Source organism: Capricornis sumatraensis, chromosome 16 (assembly GCF_032405125.1).
Source record: "Capricornis sumatraensis isolate serow.1 chromosome 16, serow.2, whole genome shotgun sequence".
NCBI classification, from domain to species: Eukaryota; Metazoa; Chordata; class Mammalia; order Artiodactyla; family Bovidae; genus Capricornis; species Capricornis sumatraensis.
In genome coordinates, this window is record NC_091084.1 from 70,125,280 (window position 1) to 70,144,433 (window position 19,154).

Sequence of the window (19,154 nt, forward strand, 5' to 3'; positions counted from 1 at the left end):
ATTAGATCAGCCTAATAATATACTAACATCAGTAATCTATTGTTTTCACAATTGTGACATTGCTGCCACAATCTGCTTCTCCCTCTTAACCAAACTGCTTGATTTCAAGTTTCTGTAAAGACAGCAATAGTGTATCTGATTGCAAAAGCTATCCCAAGTATAAATCCTGAAAGCTGATAAGAAATGCAGAGAGAAAACTTGTAAGAAAGTGCAAATGAAAGTATCAAACAAAAACAACACACCAGAACTACTTATTCCAGCAATCAAATGTGAGACTTTTCAGTTATAATCAAAATATTATGAGCATTTGTAGACATTTTGGCAACAGTAGAATGCCATGAGTCTCTAACTGGGGCAACATCCCCAGAAGGAACAGTGAATTGCAACATGGAGTATCAGCTGGGAACATCGGATTTTCAGTGATTCTGCAGTGAAATTTTGGACTTTATTTTTAAAATTAAATCAGGAATTAAAATTGGTCAAGCTTTTTTTGATTATTTTTGATTATTATTATTTTGGGGGTAGATGTCTGTATATGCTGTGAGTGATGGCAAATTGTGATATTTTTATGACTTTGGAAGACTTATTGATGGAACTAAGGATCCACTGAGAAGATAGTGCTTCTCAATACTTTTCAGAGGATCATCAAACTTGTTACTTTAATTATTACTTTTTTATAAAACAATATCTACCACTCAAGAGAAACCAATTTTTTTTTTTTTCTGAACTAATTCTTGACTGAGGTTTAGCTTACAAATATGGGACTGACTGTAGCTTCATCCCCCAGCACAGTAAAGGCCTCGATAAAACAAAAATAATACAAATTCTGAAAGATAATTTCTTTATTTCTTATTTTTGTAATATTCTTAATTGAATCATTTGTAGTGTATGTGCGTATTCAGTTGCACAGTTATGTTCAACTCTTTACAAACCCATAGACTATAGGCCCCCAGGCACTCCTATCCATGGAATTTTCCAGGTAAAAATACTGGAGTAGGTTGCCATTTCCTACTCCAGGGGGATCTTTCTAACCCAGGGATGGAACCTAAGTCTCCTGCATTGACAGGCAGACTACTTACCACTGCATCACCTGGGAAGCCCCATTTATGATGTAATATATTTTATAGTTTCAGTTAGAAACTTTGAAAGGTGAGAGAGGAAAACAGAAAGATGGTAGTATAAGTTTGAAGTCAGTGAAAACTGTGCATATATATATATATATATATATATATATATATATATATATGGACAATCTGAAATGACTGAGAATTTTGACAGGTGAGGCAATGTCCCTGAGGCTCCACATAGTATATCTGACAATGCGATGATGATATTCACCAGAGGCGATCTGTAGAAAGCTTCAGCAGTTATTCCAAAAGCTTAGGATATACATGTTTACTCATTCAAGATAGATTTTATATTTAAGAAGATTCAGGTGGGTTTAATCCTTGCCAATTCTTGTGAGCTCTCCTGCAATGACATTTAAAAATTACACATACATATTTGAAATAAAAATGATTGCATCCGTTTGCAACTAAAATGAGAATTCTTGGCTTGGGACAAGGTGAAAATATTAAAACAAATACATAAACATTGATGCTTTTTTTTTCTTTTTAGTTTTCTTTCATTTTTTTTTTTCAATTAGAGGATAATTGCTTTACGATTTTGTATTGGTTTCTGCCATACCACAATGCAAATCAGCTGTATGTACACATATATTCCCCCCTTCTTAAGCTTCCCTCCCATTCATCCCCATCCTGCCACTTTAGGTCTTCACAGAGCATGCTTGACTCAGTTCCGTGTGTTATATAACAGCTTCCTGTTGGCTATCTATCTTACACTTGATGGTGTATATATGTCAATAATACTCTCTCAGTTTGTCACACCCTGCTCTTCCCATGTTGTGTCCACAAGATCATCCTCTATATCTGCATCTCTATTCCTGCCCTGTAAATAGATTCATCAATACCATCTTGCTAGACTCCATATACATGCATTAATATATAATATTTGTTATTCTCTTTCTCCCTTACTTCACTGTGTGTAACAATCTCTAAGTTCATCTACCTCCTTTCAACTGATTCAGATTTGTTCCTTTTTTAATGTATGCATGTTCAGTTGTGTCCAACTCTTTGCAACCCCAGGGACTATAGCCCACCAGACTCCTCTATCATGGAATTTTCCAGGCAAGGATGCTGGAGTGGGTTGCCATTTTCTACTACAGGACATCTTCCTGACCCAGGGATCGAACCCATGTCTCTTGTTTCCTGCATTGGCAGGTGAATCCTTTACCACTGTGCCACCTGAGAAGCATTCCTTCTTCAATGTCACTTTCTAAATAATTCTTAAAGATGATGAAATTTAAGTCATTGGAGAAAATTTGGTGAATCTTGCTATTTTGTGAAGATGCACCAATATGTTTTGACTCAAAATAAGGCATATGTAAGTGGTTTTAACATCATATAACAGCTATAAACTATAACTAGTATACTTTACTGTGCATGAAACTCATTTTGGACTGTTGATATAAAGGTTAGATTTAAGTTATTTATTTTACATTTGAATGAGAGACATTAATTTTTATTGGTCAGGATGAAGATATCTGTGAAGATATGTTTATTTACTAGTATATGGTGATAAAATAACTGATGAATTTTCCAAGTAGATACATCAATATTTTGGTATGTACATGATAAGCAAAATTATTGAAGTAGTAGCCTGAATCAAATAAACTATACACTTGAAGATATTATTAGTCACTTCATTGTTCACAGGTACTTTGTCTCAAAAATATTTGTTTTTCTTTCAATGTACCCAATGATGTGGAAAGGAGAGTAGAGTTATTTTTAAAAAGCAAGGTATTTGTGTGTTTTTTAAAGGCTAATTTGTAATAAAATTGAAATTTTATTCTAGTAACTATATTTGCAGTGCTTTAACTAGGGGGAGAGAATTGCAATGTTTGAGATCAAACTTCAGTTGCTAATTTTCTTGAGAGAAAGAAAAGTCGCCAGTTTGTTAACATCTAGATTAGTTAAATAAAACATACCTTACTGATAAAAAGTGACTTACAGAGTCACCTTAAGCATTTTCCCACAAGTCCACATAAACTCAAGCCAATTAGACATAGCAAATCTGTTAATTTCTGAAAATTTATGGTAAAAATAAACATTTTTGAAAGTTGAATAAAGAGCAAAATATTTTATTAAGAGCTCCATATGTGTCAAGCTGTATAAGAAACACTAGTAATAGAAAGATAAGATATAAAAATTATTTTTATAAAGGTTTCTAATATTTAATAGGAGAAATCTTTTAAATCAAAGTTTTTATATATAAAGTTTAAAATATATTAAAAACTTCAATATAATATGAACACTATAATGATATAATGGTAAGAATAGTTATAAGTAGAACAAAGCTGATTGCTACAAGCTTTGTCTTTGAATGAAACTGTCAAAGAAGCAGTTGTAAAGAGTTGATTTTGAAAAGTCTGTTGAACTTCACCAGGGGAATACAGAGAACGGTTTGCATAACTGAATCAGCAACACATGAAACAGCCCAGTACTTTTTTAGGCAGTGAAAAATATTTTATTGCGTATGGACTAGTGGGCTCAGGAGGGGCTTTCCTGGTGGCTCAGTGGTAGAGACTCTCACTGCCAATACAGGAGAAGCAGGTTCAGTCCCTGGATTGAGAAGATCTCCTGGAGAAGGAAATGGCAACTCACTCCAGTATTCTTTCCTGGAAAATCCCATGGACAGAGGAACCTGGTGGGCTACAGCCCATGGGGTCACAAAAGAGTCAGACATGATTTGGTGACTAAATAACAACAGTGGGCTCTGGAGTAGAAGCCATTGACTTTGAGGAATTAAGTCTGAAAAATTAAAAAGCATCTCTGAATCTCATGCTGTGCTGTGCTGTGCTTATTCGCTTGGTTATGTCCGACTCTGTGACTCCGTGGACTGTAGCCCACCAGGCTCCTCTGTCCATGGGGATTCTCCAGGCATGCGTTGCCATGCCTTTCTCCGCGGGATCTTCCCAATCTGGGGATCGAATGCAAGTCTCCGATACTGCAGGCAGATTCTTTACCATCTGAATCTCATGCTAAGTTAGCTGAATCCTGAATATGATGGGAAAAAACTGGCTGGTTGTAAGGAATAGCATAATGGGATTTGCATTTTAGAAAGATCATTCTGCCAGCATTTAGAAGACCATGACTGAGAGCCTGTTCCAATCACCCAGCTAAAGTCCCCTAAACTCTACCTACTTATACTTAGAGAGTTTACAGTGGACATATTTACAGCCATCACCATGGTTGCTATAACAAAATAATTAATATAGGGACTCTTTTATGTAGTTGCACTTTACTCCAGTGGCTCATGGAAAACGATTATTGGTTGACTTTTTTGCATTTTAAAATTCTCCAGTAGCCTACTTACGATATAAATCACATATCATCAGTTTGGACAGAGTCAAATATTAAAAATGCTTTAAACCATGATTAAGGACAAGTACTGGGTGTGTGGGGAGGTTGGTATGATTAACGCAATGTGTATCATGATTAAAAGAATTGAGAAACAGAAACTTCAATTAAATAGTCTGGAGACCAGAAAGTAAAGCTTTCATGCCCTGTGACAATAGCAGAACCCTACAGGGAGAGACTCCTCTCCTCTCCTGGCAAGCACCCAGCCAGTGAAAAGTTATGGACTCTTTATTTTCTGTGGCCCTCCCAACTTCCTTTTGCCCTCTATAAATGTGTTCTTCCTTGCTTAGAGGGGACTTGCATTTGGCTTGCTTGGTTGCAGACCCTGAATTGAAATTCTCTGCTGATTCCAAATAAACACATTTTTGCTGGAGAAATTATCTGACAGTCTATTCTTTTTAGGTCAACAATAATTTTCTCTTTATTTTCCTATTTTACAGTCTTGCATTGAGAGCTGTAAGGATCAATATATTGCACAACCCCACCCTAGGCAAAGTCTTTTCCACTCCATCTGCCAACCCAAATGTTAAATTGTAGAAACAACTATACAATGGCCCTCTTGGTAGCCAAACTCTAGCAGTGGTTTTTCATCAAAATACAAACTATTACTGTCCAATGCAGGAGGCATCTGGTATTCAGTCTGGAAAAGCAGAGCTCCAAAACAGTGAGAACAAAAACGAGAGCTGAAAATTAATGTCAGAATATCATATTTCACTGTTTCATTTGAAAAGTAAAATCACCAGGAACCAAGTAGGTCCTCAGCCTAGAAAAGACTTTGTGAAGGCTTCATAGAGCCATGGTCTGCAAGAGCAGTTCATTTTCAGGCCCTTTGAGCCCTGAACTGCACTGTACAGCTGTAACAAATGCTGAAATCCTCTTAAATCATGGACAGTAGTATCAGTTAGAGAAGACAATCTGTCCTGGCCCCAGTCTCCATCTCTGCTACTCCCTGCTGACTGCCTATTTGAAGGGACTAACCTGCATATTCCCAGAAGATGCGGGTCTGACTCTGCTCATGACCTAACAATTCTGCTATAGGATGTGGGCACCACAAACTAGTGGTTCATGTCAAGGCAGATGTGAGCCAAGAATTATATTGATATTGAAAACTCAATCTTATTACTGACCTTCAATATTTTAGAAATTACCAAATACAATGGAAAAATGATCAATGAGAAGACTTGAATTAGAGTTCTAAATCTGGTATGCTAATTTATATCACTGAAAGAGAGAGTTTTTTTATCATTATATTTTTTGTAGCATAAAAATATGTCTGTAAAGCTTAATTAATATAGTTGATTTTAGATCAAAAATTTATATTGTGTGTTTTAGAAGTTAATAACATGCAAGGACACAATATTTATAATTAAATGATAGAATCTTTATATCTTTAATGTTGAAACTCAATTTTTAAAAATTCATTAAAATTTTTTATTACTATCATAGTGTTTTCTTTTATAACAAAGGTGGCTTGCTGTTATAAAGAATCCATAAGAAAGCATAAAAGGCATAATTAAAATGGATTTCAATGCCTCACTAAACTTTAAATTTTCTTCATGTTAGTTTCACAATCTATGACATTTTAGAAGCATTAAATAATTCATTTATGCATTTTTTATTAATTTAGTCATTTGCCAAACTTTTGAATGTTCATCATGTGCTAGGACCAATATGAATCTAAATAATATTATTTCTTTGATGAAAGCTACACTGGCAACTTTGACAAAAGAAAGCTGATAGCACAAAAACAGAGGCTAAGGTGAGGTGAAGTCGCTCAGTCGTGTCCGACTCTTTGGGACCCCGTGGACTCTAACCTACTAGGCTTCTCCATCCATGGGATTCTCCAGGCAAGAATACTGGAGTGGATTGCCATTTCCTTCTCCAGGGGATCTTCCCGACCCAGGGATCGAACCCAGATCTCCTGTATTGGAGGCAGACGCTTTAACCTCTGAGCCACCAGGGAAGCTATATATATGTACATATATATATGTAAAATTTAAAATTAAAAATAAGACACACAGAACGTAATAAACAAATAATTTAGTTCAAGCAAAGTATTAACATGTCACTACATTGTGAGTATAAACTTTCATATAAAAATGTGTTCAAATGGTTATTAGCCTTGCATCAACTGAATGTAGTTGTGTAAGACAAGGAATAGCATTTAATTAGAATCAACTCAGTAGCACGGAGTTTATTTTTCCCAATTTGCTAAGTTTCAGAGAACTTAATAATTTGCTCAAAGTCTCAGAGCCTCAAAGGAGGCTCAACTAGCATGAAAAACCTAATAATTCAGACTTTGAAGCCTCTGTCCTATGGGCACTTTGGCTATTTAAAAGGAAGAAGAAAATTCTTTGGTATTTGTTATTATCAGAAGAATTCACTTCCATAGAATGTCTTTCCCTCTGACATTGTCAGATAAAATGGGAATGGGAATGGTTGTCAATGTGAACACTTGTCCTTCTGCTGCATTTATGGGTTCAATGTAAAAGGTTTCTTTTAATTTCTAATTGAACTTTTCCTCTGACCTCTGGCCTCTTCTATTTCCATCTCTCTTTTACCTTCTAATTTTCAAATAAATTTAGAATATAAAAACCCTGCAAAAGTATTGTGAGTTCCTGCAAACACCTCACTCAGTTTGTCCTAACGTTACCATCTTAAATAATTGTGAAAAAAATAATCAAAACCAGGAAAGTAACATTGTGTTTGTGCTCACTTGCTTAGTCCTGTCTGACTCTTTGGTACAATACTCAGTTCAGTCGCTCAGTCGTGTGTGACTCTTTACCACCCCATGGACTACAGCATACCAGGCTTCCCTGTTCATCACCAACTCCCAGAGCTTACTCAAACTCATGCCCATTGAGTTGGTGATGCCATCCAACCATCTCATCCTCTGTCATCCCCTTCTCCTCCCGCCTTCAATCTTTCCCAGCATCAGGGTCTTTTCAGATGAATCAGCTCTTCACATCAGGTAGCCAAAATATTGGAGTTTTAACTTTAGCATCAGTCCTTCCAATTAATACTATTCACTGCTAAATAATACTAAACTAAGCTAAACAATACTAAACTAACCTATACTATTCACTGCTGAACAATACTATTCACTGCTGAACAATACTATTCACTGCTAAACTACAGGGCTTTCCTGTTGGTTCAACTGGTAAAAAAAAAAAATCTGTCTGCAATGCAGGAAATCTGGGTTCAATCCCTGAGTTGGGAAGATCCCCTGTATAAGGGAATGGCAACACACTCCAGTATTCTTGCCTGGAAAATTCCATGGACAGAGGAGCCTGGAGGGCTACAGTTCATGGAGTCTCAAAGAGTCAGACACAACTGAGCAACTAACGTTTTCACTAAACTACAGAGCTTATTCAAAATTCACTATTTTTCCCTGTCATTTTTCACTGTTGTTTCAGGATCCCACATTGCATTTAGTTCTTACGTCTTCTCTGTCTACTTCAATCTGAGCCAATTCTTTAGCTTACCTTGTCTCTCACAACCTTGATGTTTTGAAAATTGCTGATCAGTTATTTTGTAGTGTATGTATTCAGTCGCTATTTTGTGTCTGACTCTTTGTGACCCTATGGACTGTAGCACACCAGGCTTCCCTGTCCTTCATTATCTCCTGGAGTTTGCTCAAATTCATGTCCATGAGGCAGTGATGCTATCTAACTGTCTCATCTTTTGCTGCCATCTTCTCCTTTTGCCCTCAGTTTTTTCCCAACATCAGGGTCTTTTCCAATGAGTTGGTTCTTTGCATCAGGTGGCCAAAGTATTAGAGCTTCAGCTTCAGCATCACCATAATTTGTGTTTTTCTGACATTTTTTCATGATTAAACCACATTACACATTTGAACAAGAATATCAAAGATAGGATTTTTTGTCCTTCTCAGTACATCTTATCAGATATGATATTACTATTTATGTTGTTAAACTTGATCATTTGGTTAAGCTATTATCTTCCTGGTTCCTCCACTGAAAGCTTCTATTTTCCTTTTATTATTAATAAATATATTGAGGAAAGATACTTTGAGACTGTATAAATGTCTTGTTTTTCCTCAAAATCTTAACTTCATCTCTATGCACGTGCATGACATTGGACAAATTACTTAAATTATTTGCCTCAGTTTCCACATATTTAAATTAGACATAGTAATTATTTCTTTTGTATAGACTTTTATAAGTAGCAAAACTTTCATGTAAAGAACTAGGGTACAGTAGGTATTTAATAAATTATTTTAAAAATATAAATATTGCAGAATTTAGAGGATGAAAAAGAGTTATGAATGTCAATATATGGCAAAACCAATACAGTATTACAGAGTAAAATAAAGTAAAAATAAAAATTAAAAAAAAAGAAAAAGGAGTATCAAAATTCCAATAAAGGAATACAAAAATAGGCAGTAGAAATCATGTCATACTTTAAAGTCTGAAAGAAATCTGAAATGGTGGAAAACAGGGACAGTGGAGAATAAAAATGTTAGAAGATATATATGTGAGTTTCTTATAGCAGCGTTAAGGATTTGAGTCTGTCTGAAGACCATATTGTATTCTAAGCAAATATAAAGGATCCTAAAAATGGCCTCTTAATATTTTTAAATGGAGCAGTAACATGGTCTGATATATGTAAGGCGAGTGCAGAGAAAAAGAGAGTGAGCCAGGCAATCAGGCAAGAAAAGGGAAATTTATTGCAGGGAAAAGAGAGGGTGACTGGCCCTTAAGGAGAGCAAGGATGCTCCCTTTCTGATGGGGTCTTTCTTACACCCCACCAATGAAAAATTCTCCGAAGGGATGGTTAATTTTAGCCTGTGGTTGAGTCCTATGGTCGTGTAGCCAGAGATCTGGACTCCGGTGGTCTCACAGCTTTGAGAAGGTAGGCGCCAGTGAGAACACAGAAATTGTTGTTTTGGGCAATTTGGACAATTGCCCAAATAGTGGTTAGGGCAATTTGGTCAGTCTCAGATCCCTGTGATTTTATTCTTCGTTTTCGAGGTCAACATAATGAACCATCTAAACAATGAGACCTTATGTGGGCCCTACCAATATTGAGTTTAAAGGTAGTCTGTGATCTAGGTAATATTTTGGAGGTGCAAGAGTAGATCTGGTGAGACCAGTTAGGAAATTAAAACAGTTGGAGGTTGACAGGGATGATTACAATAGAGATAGAAGCATAAAACAGAACTAATCACTGCCCTTTACATCCCTTTCTCTCGACATTTTCTGCTTTTCAGAAAAGTATCAGCCATTTGCCTACACTGGCCAACTAGGTGTTATCCTAGTATAATACTTTCTGAATATAAAATATGTATGGTCAGATTTCTAAATGTTGCCTCCATAGCAACACCATGGCTTATGTACTTTTATTATACTGATGCTACAAACAAGAAAACTGAAGTTCAAGAAGAAAAAGCCCAATCTCTTCCCAGCAAAACCAGTCTAATTGACCACTAAATTTTGTTCACTTTGTATCCTAAATATTTCTTAAATAGTATCTCCTTCCTTCTTCTCCACTGCCAATAGCTTGGCTTAGGTTTCTCCAGTACATATGTCAACTTCATTTGAACTGGTGGATAGCCTCTGGCATTGCCACTTCTCCATGTATTCCACATTTGCCACAGAATGATGACGCTAAACATCAAATCTGGTTATCTTCCTCCCCTGCTGCTTTTCCATTGCTCACAGGATAAAGAGCAATCTTTTTTAGTACTAAAGAATTTACTTTCTTTCAATTGTTATGTGAATATTGATGAATCCTTGCATCCCTGAGATAAAGCCCACTTGGTTATGATGTATGCTATTTTTAATATGTTGCTGGATTCTGAAAGATAACAACTATATGATTATCTCAATAGATGCAGAGAAGGCCTTTCACAAAATTCAACATCTGTTTGTGATAAAAACCCTTCAGAAAGCAGGCATAGAAGAAACATACATCAACATAATAAAAGCCAGATATGATAAACCAACAGCAAACAGTACCCTCAGTGGTGAAAAACTGAAAGCATTTCCCCCTAAAATCAGAAACAAAACAAGGATGCCCACTCTCACCACTACTATTCAACATAGTTTTGGAAGTTTTAGCCATAGCAATCAGAGAAGAAAAAGGAAAAAGTAATCCATATTGGAAAAGAAGAAGTAAAACTCTCACTGTTTGCAGATGATATGATCCTCTACATAGAAAACCCTAAAGACTCCAACAGAAAATTTCTAGAGTTAATCAATGAATATAGTAAAGTTGCAGGATATAAAATTAACACACAGAAATCCTTTGCATTCCTATAAACTAACAATGAGAAAACAGAAAGAGAAATTAAGGAAACAATTCCATTCAGCATTACAATGAAAAAAATAAAATACTTAGGAATAAATCTACCTAAAGAAATAAAATACCTATATATAGAAAACTATAAAACACTGATGAAAGAAATCAAAGATGACACAAATAGATGGAGAAATATACCACACTCATGGATTGGAAGAATCAATATAATGAAAATGGGTATACGACACAAAGCAATCTATAGATTCAACGCAATCCCTATCAAGCTAACAAAGGTATTTTTCAGAGAACTAGAACAAATAATCTCATAATTTGTATAGAAATACAAAACACCTTGAATAGCCAAAGCAATCTTGAGAAAGAAGAATGGAACTGGAGGAATAAACCTGCCTGACCTCAGGCTCTACTACAAAGCCAAAGTCATCAAGACAGTATGGTACTGGCACAAAAACAGAAATATAGATCAATGGAACAAAATAGAAAGCCTGGAGATAAACCCACACACCTATGGACACCTTATCTTTGACAAAGGAGGCAAGAATATATAATGCAGAAAACTTCCTTGGTGGCGCAGATGGTAAAACGTCTGCCTACAATGTGGGAGACCCAGGTTCGATCCCTGGGTCAGGAAGATCCCCTGCAGAAGGAAATGGCAACCCACTCTAGTATTCTTGTCTGGAGAATCCCATGGATGGAGGAGTCTCATAGGCTACAGTCCATGGGGTCACAGAGAGTCGGACACGACTTCACTTTCACTTTCACTTTCACTTTAACAAGTGGTGCTGGGAAAACTAGTCAACCACTTGTCAAAGAATGAAACTAGAACATTTTCTAACACCATACACAAAAATAAACTCAAAATGAAATAAAGATCTAAACATAAGACCAGAAACTATAAAACTCCTAGGGGAAAACATAGGCACAACACTCTCTAACATAAATCATAGCAGTATCTTCTATGACCTACCTCCCAGAGTAATGGAAATAAAAGCAAAAATAAACAAATGGGTCCTAATTAAACATAAAAGCTTTTGCACAATGAAGGAAACTATAAGCAAGGTTAAAAGACAGCCTTCAGAATGGGAGGAAATAATAATAAATGAAGCAACTGATAAATAATTAATCTCAAAAATATACAAACAACTCCTGTAGCTCAATTCCAGAAAAATAAGTGACCCAATCAAAAAATGCGCCAAAGAACTAAACAGACATTTCTCCAAAGAAGGCATACAGATGGCTAACAAACACATGAAAAGATGCTCAACATCACTCATTATAAGAGAAATTCAGATCAAAACCACAATGAGGTACCGTCTCATGCTTTTCAGAATGGCTGCTATCAAAAAGCCTACAAACAATAAATGCTGGAGACGGTGTGGAGAAAAAGGAACCCTCTTACACTGTTGGTGGGAATGCAAACTAGGGCAGCCACTATGGAGAACAGTGTGGAGATTCCTTAAAAAAATTGGAAATAGAACTGCCATACGACCCAGCAATCCCACTTCTGGGCATACACACAGAGGAAACCAGAATTGAAAGAGACATGTGTACAGCAGTGTTCATCACAGCGCTGATTACAATAGCCAGGACATGGAAGCAACCTAGATGTCCATAGTCAGTCAAGAAAGCTGTGGTACAGATATACAATGGAATATTACTCAGCTATTAAAAAGAATGCATTTGAATCAGTTCTAATGAGGTGGATGAAACTGGAGTCTATTATAAAGAGCAAAGTAAGTCAGAAAGAAAAACACCAATACAGTATATTAATGCATATATATGGAATTTATAAAGATGGTAATGATGACCCTATATGTGAGACAGCAAAAGAGACACAGATGAAAAGAACAGACTTTTGGACCTGTGGGAGAAGGCGAGGGTGGGATAATTTGAGAGAATAGCATTGAAACATGTATATTATCATATGTGAAATAGATTGTCAGTCCAGGTTTGATGCATGAGATAGGATGCTCAGGGCTGGTGCACTGGGATTACCCTGAGGTATGGGATGGGGAGGGAGATGAGAGGGAGGGTCAGGATGGGGAACACATGTACACCCATGGCTGATTCATGTGAATGTATGGCAAAAAACCACCACAATATTGTAAAGTAATTAGCCATCAATTAAAATTAAAAAAAAAAAAAAAAAAGATTTACTCTCATTTCCTCTTCAGCTTAATCTATCGATTTACTCTCATTTCCTCTTCAGCTTAATCTATTAGCAGCCTCACCCCCAACTTCTGTTTTTATCCTCATTAGTAAGTAAGTAATGTCACTCAGTCATGTCCGACTCTTTGTGACCCCGTGGACTGCAGCCCATCAGGCTCCTCAGTCCATGGGATTCTCCAGACAAGAATACTGGAGTGGGTTGCCATTTCCTTCTCCAGGGATCGTCCCGGCCCAGGGATCGAACCTGGGTCTCCCGCATTGGAGGCAGACACTGTAACCTCTGAGCCACCATTCCTCCCCCTTTATTACTTTTTCCACCAAACAATTGTATTGATAATGACTTGCAGTACCACACCATACTCTCAACTGGTGGTATTTTTGCTTGCCAGTGGTGACTGCAGCCATGAAATTAAAAGATGCTTACTCCTTGGAAGAAAAGTTACGACCAACCTAGATAGCATATTCAAAAGCAGAGACATTACTTTGCCAACAAAGGTCCGTCTAGTCAAGGCTATGGTTTTTCCAGTGTTCATGTATGGATGTGAGAGTTGGACTGTGAAGAAGCCTGAGCGCTAAAGAATTGATGCTTTTGAACTGTGGTGTTGGAGAAGACTCTTGAGAGTCCCTTGGACTGCAAGGAGATCTAACTAGTCCATTCTGAAGGAGATCAGCCCTGGGATTTCTTTGGAAAGAATCATGCTAAAGCTGAAACTCTAGTACTTTGGCCACTTCATACGAAGAGTTGACTCATTGGAAAAGACTCTGATTCTGAGAGGGATTGAGGGCAAGAGGAGAAGGGAACGACAGAGGATGAGAAGGCTGGATGGCATCACTGACTCGATGGACGTGAGTCTGAATGAACTCCGGGAGTTGGTGATGGACAGGGAGACCTGGAATGCTGCGATTCATGGGGTCGCAAAGAGTCGGACCGGACTGAGTGACAGAACTGAACTGAACCCTGTTTCTGACACTTCCTCATCCCATTTTTTCACTTGGGGAAATCTTTCAGTTGACCAGAGTTTTGTGAAAAATTTTCCTCTTTTGTGAAGCTTCCATTTCTCAAAAGACTGAATTTATGCTTCCTACATATTCCATTATATTTTATATTTACTTGCATATATTATTACACTTAATACTATTTATTTCCTGTATATTCTAGAGATTCAATTCTTCCTTTAAATGGTAATTTCTTTGATAACAAGCGATATCTATCCCATTTATCATTGTTTTGTCAATGCCTTATGCAATGTATCTCCTATGATAAGTGCTAATGTATGTATATACACACGCTTATATGTATATAATATGTAACTGAATATTTCAATTTGTGAATTAAGATGGCCAAATAAATAATTGAAATAAAGATACAAATAAATATTTTCTGTATTTGTTTTTCAATGACAATATGAAATGGCACAATATTAGTGAAGTTAAGAAAATTTCCAGGAACATTGTTAATATAACATACACATCTCTACAGCAGGCTGAGATCCATGGGGTGTCAAAGAGTCAGACACAATTGAGCATGCACACTCACACACAAACATGCATATAAAGAAATGTTAATGTTATTAATTAATCAATTAAATTTAATGTACCAATTAAATGCATATTTACTTGACTATCTGTAATACGGAGTACTTTTTGATTTCTTATTCTAATCTAGCTCATGAATCTCTACTGTATGTTAGTTAGGCAGCAGCAGTGATGACCACCATTAACTTCTTATGCCAGTCTGCATTGTTACATAGATACCTTAAATTTTTCTGTTTTTCATTCTAATGATTTAGGGGAAGATTTTACTGTAGCTCCAGATTCATGGCTTTCTGTTTTTATTAGGTTCCTTTTTCCAGACACAAGATCCAGAGTATAATCCATCATGTTTATTGGTCTTTAGCCCCAGCACTTCATAATTTGATTGCTAAAAATGCTCTGATTTCCCTGGAACATGCAGTTTTTTTAATGTGTTCCTTGACTCAATGGACATGAGCATAAAGTGGTGTGAACAGGAGGGTAACATGGAGAGACAGCAGGTTTGGCATCAGAAGTAGCAGCATCAGGAGTCTCAGTAGGGGGGGACAGTATTTCCAGGCACTTCCCAGGCATCATGTCATGAGTCCAACCTGTTCCGGTCTCTCCTGCCTAGGGAGGCTGGTTCTTGATTAATACCAAGTCAAGTGTTTTGTCCTTGCAAGGTTTTACTTAGCAAGCCTGAGGTTAAAGATGAGTTTTCCTTTTATCTGTGAATATTTTATCTCCCATTTATAGATGGAGCACCTTTTTCCCCACCAGGAAACCCCAGTATGCTAAATCTCTTTTGATTTAACAGTTGTCTATTAAAAAGGATTAGATAAACACAATGAATTATAGACGAAGGTAAAATAATTTACGCTCAGTGTCCGTGCCTGAGTCAAATTGAGTTCGTGATGTAGAGTGGGGTTTTTAATATGCAAATAATTGTATTTGTTTATCAAGCCATGAAGATATGTCCCAGTATTGTGACCTTTATAGCAACGATATAAGCTAGAAAGAGTAGTTATATGGTACACATAAGTAGGAGTCCAGAAGTCAGGATATTGGGTTTATGGCTAATGCCACCTCTGACTATGTAACCTTGGCCAGCTCACTCAAATGATCTGAGCCTCAGTTGCCTTGGAAATAGTCAGCTATGTTCCTGTTGCCAATAACATACAGATGCAGTTTATCTTTGATGATGAGAGCTTATTATAAGGCTGTGTGATGAAATGACATGATACAGAAAATTATCATTTAGCCCTAATCCTGGAACTCCAAAACTAGAATGATGCAGTTAAAAGTAAAGTAGAAAATTAAGCATCATATAAGATAAAGCCAGATGTAGTATTTCATACTCTCCATATGAACCTATTATTGTTATGGTCAAGATATATCATACGGACTTCAAGGGTGGCACAGTGGTAAAGAATACACCTGCCAATTCAAGAGAAGCAGGAGAGGCAGTTTCGACCCCTGGGTCAGGAAGATCCCCTAGCAGAGGAAATGACAACCCTCTCCAATATTCTTCCCTGGAAAATCCCATGGACAGAGGAGCCTGTGGGTTATAGTCCATGGAATCAAAAAGAGGCTAATATGACTAAACAACTGGGTATGAACAGATGATAGCTAAGTTTCTCACTTAAGAGAAACTTAGTTTAAGAGTAGCTAAGTTTCTCACCATTCAGTGTTAATCACACCAATTAGAAGTGATTTTGGACAAAACTGCCTCAAAGGCAAGTGGATCTGTATAACTAGATACACTTTAATTCACAAACCAATTCTTGCTATAATCAATAGTGGCCAAAGCAGTAGTTTTAAATTCATTAGATGAACATGATACACCATTCTAATTTGTTTAAAAAAAAGCATTTGGGGGAAATTTCTTCAGAAGAGATCTGAGTATATTTTTCTTTAGATGAAGGTACCAAGCCTATACATTTGCCATGAAGATTTACATATATGTAAACTGTGAAATATTAGGTAAAACCAATTATTATATCATGACAAGAGAGCTTTTAGAATTTCTTGTGTTTTCTAATGTATTATCAATTATCATCTGTGTGTAAAGATAATTTATTTGGCTAGCTAATTAAAATATAGTCAAGTATTAATTATTAAGATCTCAATTAGAATCAGTTTTAAGTGAAAAAGATTTTGTGGAAACCAATCATGTGATGTTAATTGCCTAATCTAGTCAATCGTCGTTATTCATGGTTTCTGTATTTGCAAATTCATCCACTCTCTGAAATTTATTTGGAACTCTAAAATTAATTGAGTTGGCACTTTCAAGTCATTCACAAACATGGAAAGAGTGAGGAAACTTTTGAGTTGCTCTGGGGGTGCATTTCTAGGTGAGACCAAACCAGACAACTCTGACTTCTTTTTACAGCTTTCATACTGTAAACAGATATCTTGTTTGCAATTCATTCATTGTCACTTTTTTTTTTTTTGCATTTTTGTGCTTTTTCTTATTAACTTTGTCCTTTAAAGTGGCCCCCAGGTTTAGTGCTGAAGTGCTAGCTAGTGTTCCTAAGTTGTTAACAGTGTTCCTTTTTGTTCACAGCAAAAAGGCTGTGATATGCCTTACATACAAAATAAGCATATTAGATAAATTTTGTCCAGGCATGAGTTATGATACCCTTGGCTGTGAATCTAGTGTTGACAAATCTGCAGTATATATTCAACAAGGGTCTTTAAATAAAAACACATGTAAAATAAGGTTCTATATTGATTGGTCAATGAAAATGTTGTGACCAGAGTTTCATAGGAACCTAATCCTGTATTTTTCCCGTCAAAAATGATTCAGGATTCACTAACCCAGTGTTTGCAGTGACTTTTTAGAACATTACTACCAAACATTTTAAAACCTTGAGTATATTTATTTCTCCTACTCTGTTTTATGGTCCTACATGGCATAAAATGAGAGAGGGAGCAAATGTGTGATTTGTAGAAGAAATTTACCCTGAAGGACTAAGATTTAGTTTTAATTTATGTAATAGCAACACCTTGGCAGAAATCATAGCAACATTCCTGCAGAAATCATAGTCATAAAAAGAAACTTTGGGGAGAGACAGATCAGAACAAGACAGAGTGAAGAGTGGAGAATGAATCCTCCTCCTCACTGATCGTGTTCCAGTAGGACTTTGTGTAGAACTCAATGATGGAGCTGTGTTTCAAGTATTTGTCTGTCTCACCTAAGAGACCACAGACTTCTTCACAGAATAGAGTCTACCTGACTTATAAAATCTGAGATATGCAAGACTATACCAAGATAGAAGTGAAAGAAGCATTATCAGCCAAGTCATTATCCACAGTTCAGTGACTCTTATTTTGCCTTCTAAAGTCATCCCACAGGTGTGTTTAAGAATCCTCGTGGATGTTATTCATGAGCTCATTAACACTTCTGGCTCACTAGGGTTCACATGAGACCTCATTCATTTATTGTTTGCTTGTTTGGCTCAATCTTCTTTCCCTGTGTATCATCCTGTCTGCTGACTCTGCTCAATTTTCTCTATCACTACAGATTCTGGTGATTACTGGCATATCTATCACTAACACTGTTCTGTCTAGGTAGTATCACCCCATGCTAGGCACAGTTCACAAACTGGTGAAAACCTCCTCTATTCTCTATATTGGACACTGTCCCTCTCTTTTCCAGGGACTGTCAGACTCCTTTCCCAGAGAAACATTTTAGGTATCATGTTTGAGTGATATTCTGTATTGCTGTTGATGTACAATCCACCTCTGGTTTAGTTTACACATTCCATTAATTTGGCAACATAGACTTGCTTCTTGAATCTCTTATAGAAATTTCAGTTAAAAAAAAAAAATCTTTTTACTCATATTGCCCTCTCATCAGAACTCAGCAGCAGGCTATGGAGTATTGATAGTGAAAACAAATTGTCTAATACCGTGCTCTACAGAGAAATTTTTTTTTTCCAGCCCTGGGTTATTACATTCTGATTCTGGTCCAAAATTGCATGTATTGTGTTCAAGAGTGTAGGTTCTCAACCTTATTGACTGGACACTGACTCCACAAAATGACTGTTGAATGATCTTTGGCAAATTATTCAATTTCCATGGGCCTGCCATTCCATACAAATAAAATCAGTATTACAGTGAAATCATCAGAGTATCATCTGCCATCTAGTCTGTGGGATTGTCTAGCATGTATGCATCAGTTACATTTAAATAAAATTGGAATTATTAAACACTCAGTGAAGTTTAGTTATTTTTCCTTTGAGATGTATTCTCACCTCATACAAATTGATGTGAATTAGATTTACCTCTTAAATTTTTAGACAAGTCCAGATATGTCTTAATAGTAGGTTTGATATTTCAGTGCTTGATACATTCCTGATCTTTCAGTGCCCAGCAATTTTAGCACATTTAGTAGTAGTTCAACATTCAGAAAACTAAGATCATAGCATCTGGTCCCATCACTTCATGGGAAATAGATGGGGAAAGAGTGGAAACAGTGGCTGACTTTATTTTTCTGGTCTCCAAATTCACTGCAGATGGTGACTGCAGCCATGAAATTAAAAGACGCTTACTCCTTGTAAGGAAAGTTATGCCCAACCTAGATAGCATATTAAAAAGCAGAGACATTACTTTGCCAACAAACGTCCATCTAGTCAAGGCTATGGTTTTTCCAATAGTCATGTATGGATGTGAGAGTTGGACTATAAAGAAAGCTGAATGCAGAAGAATTGA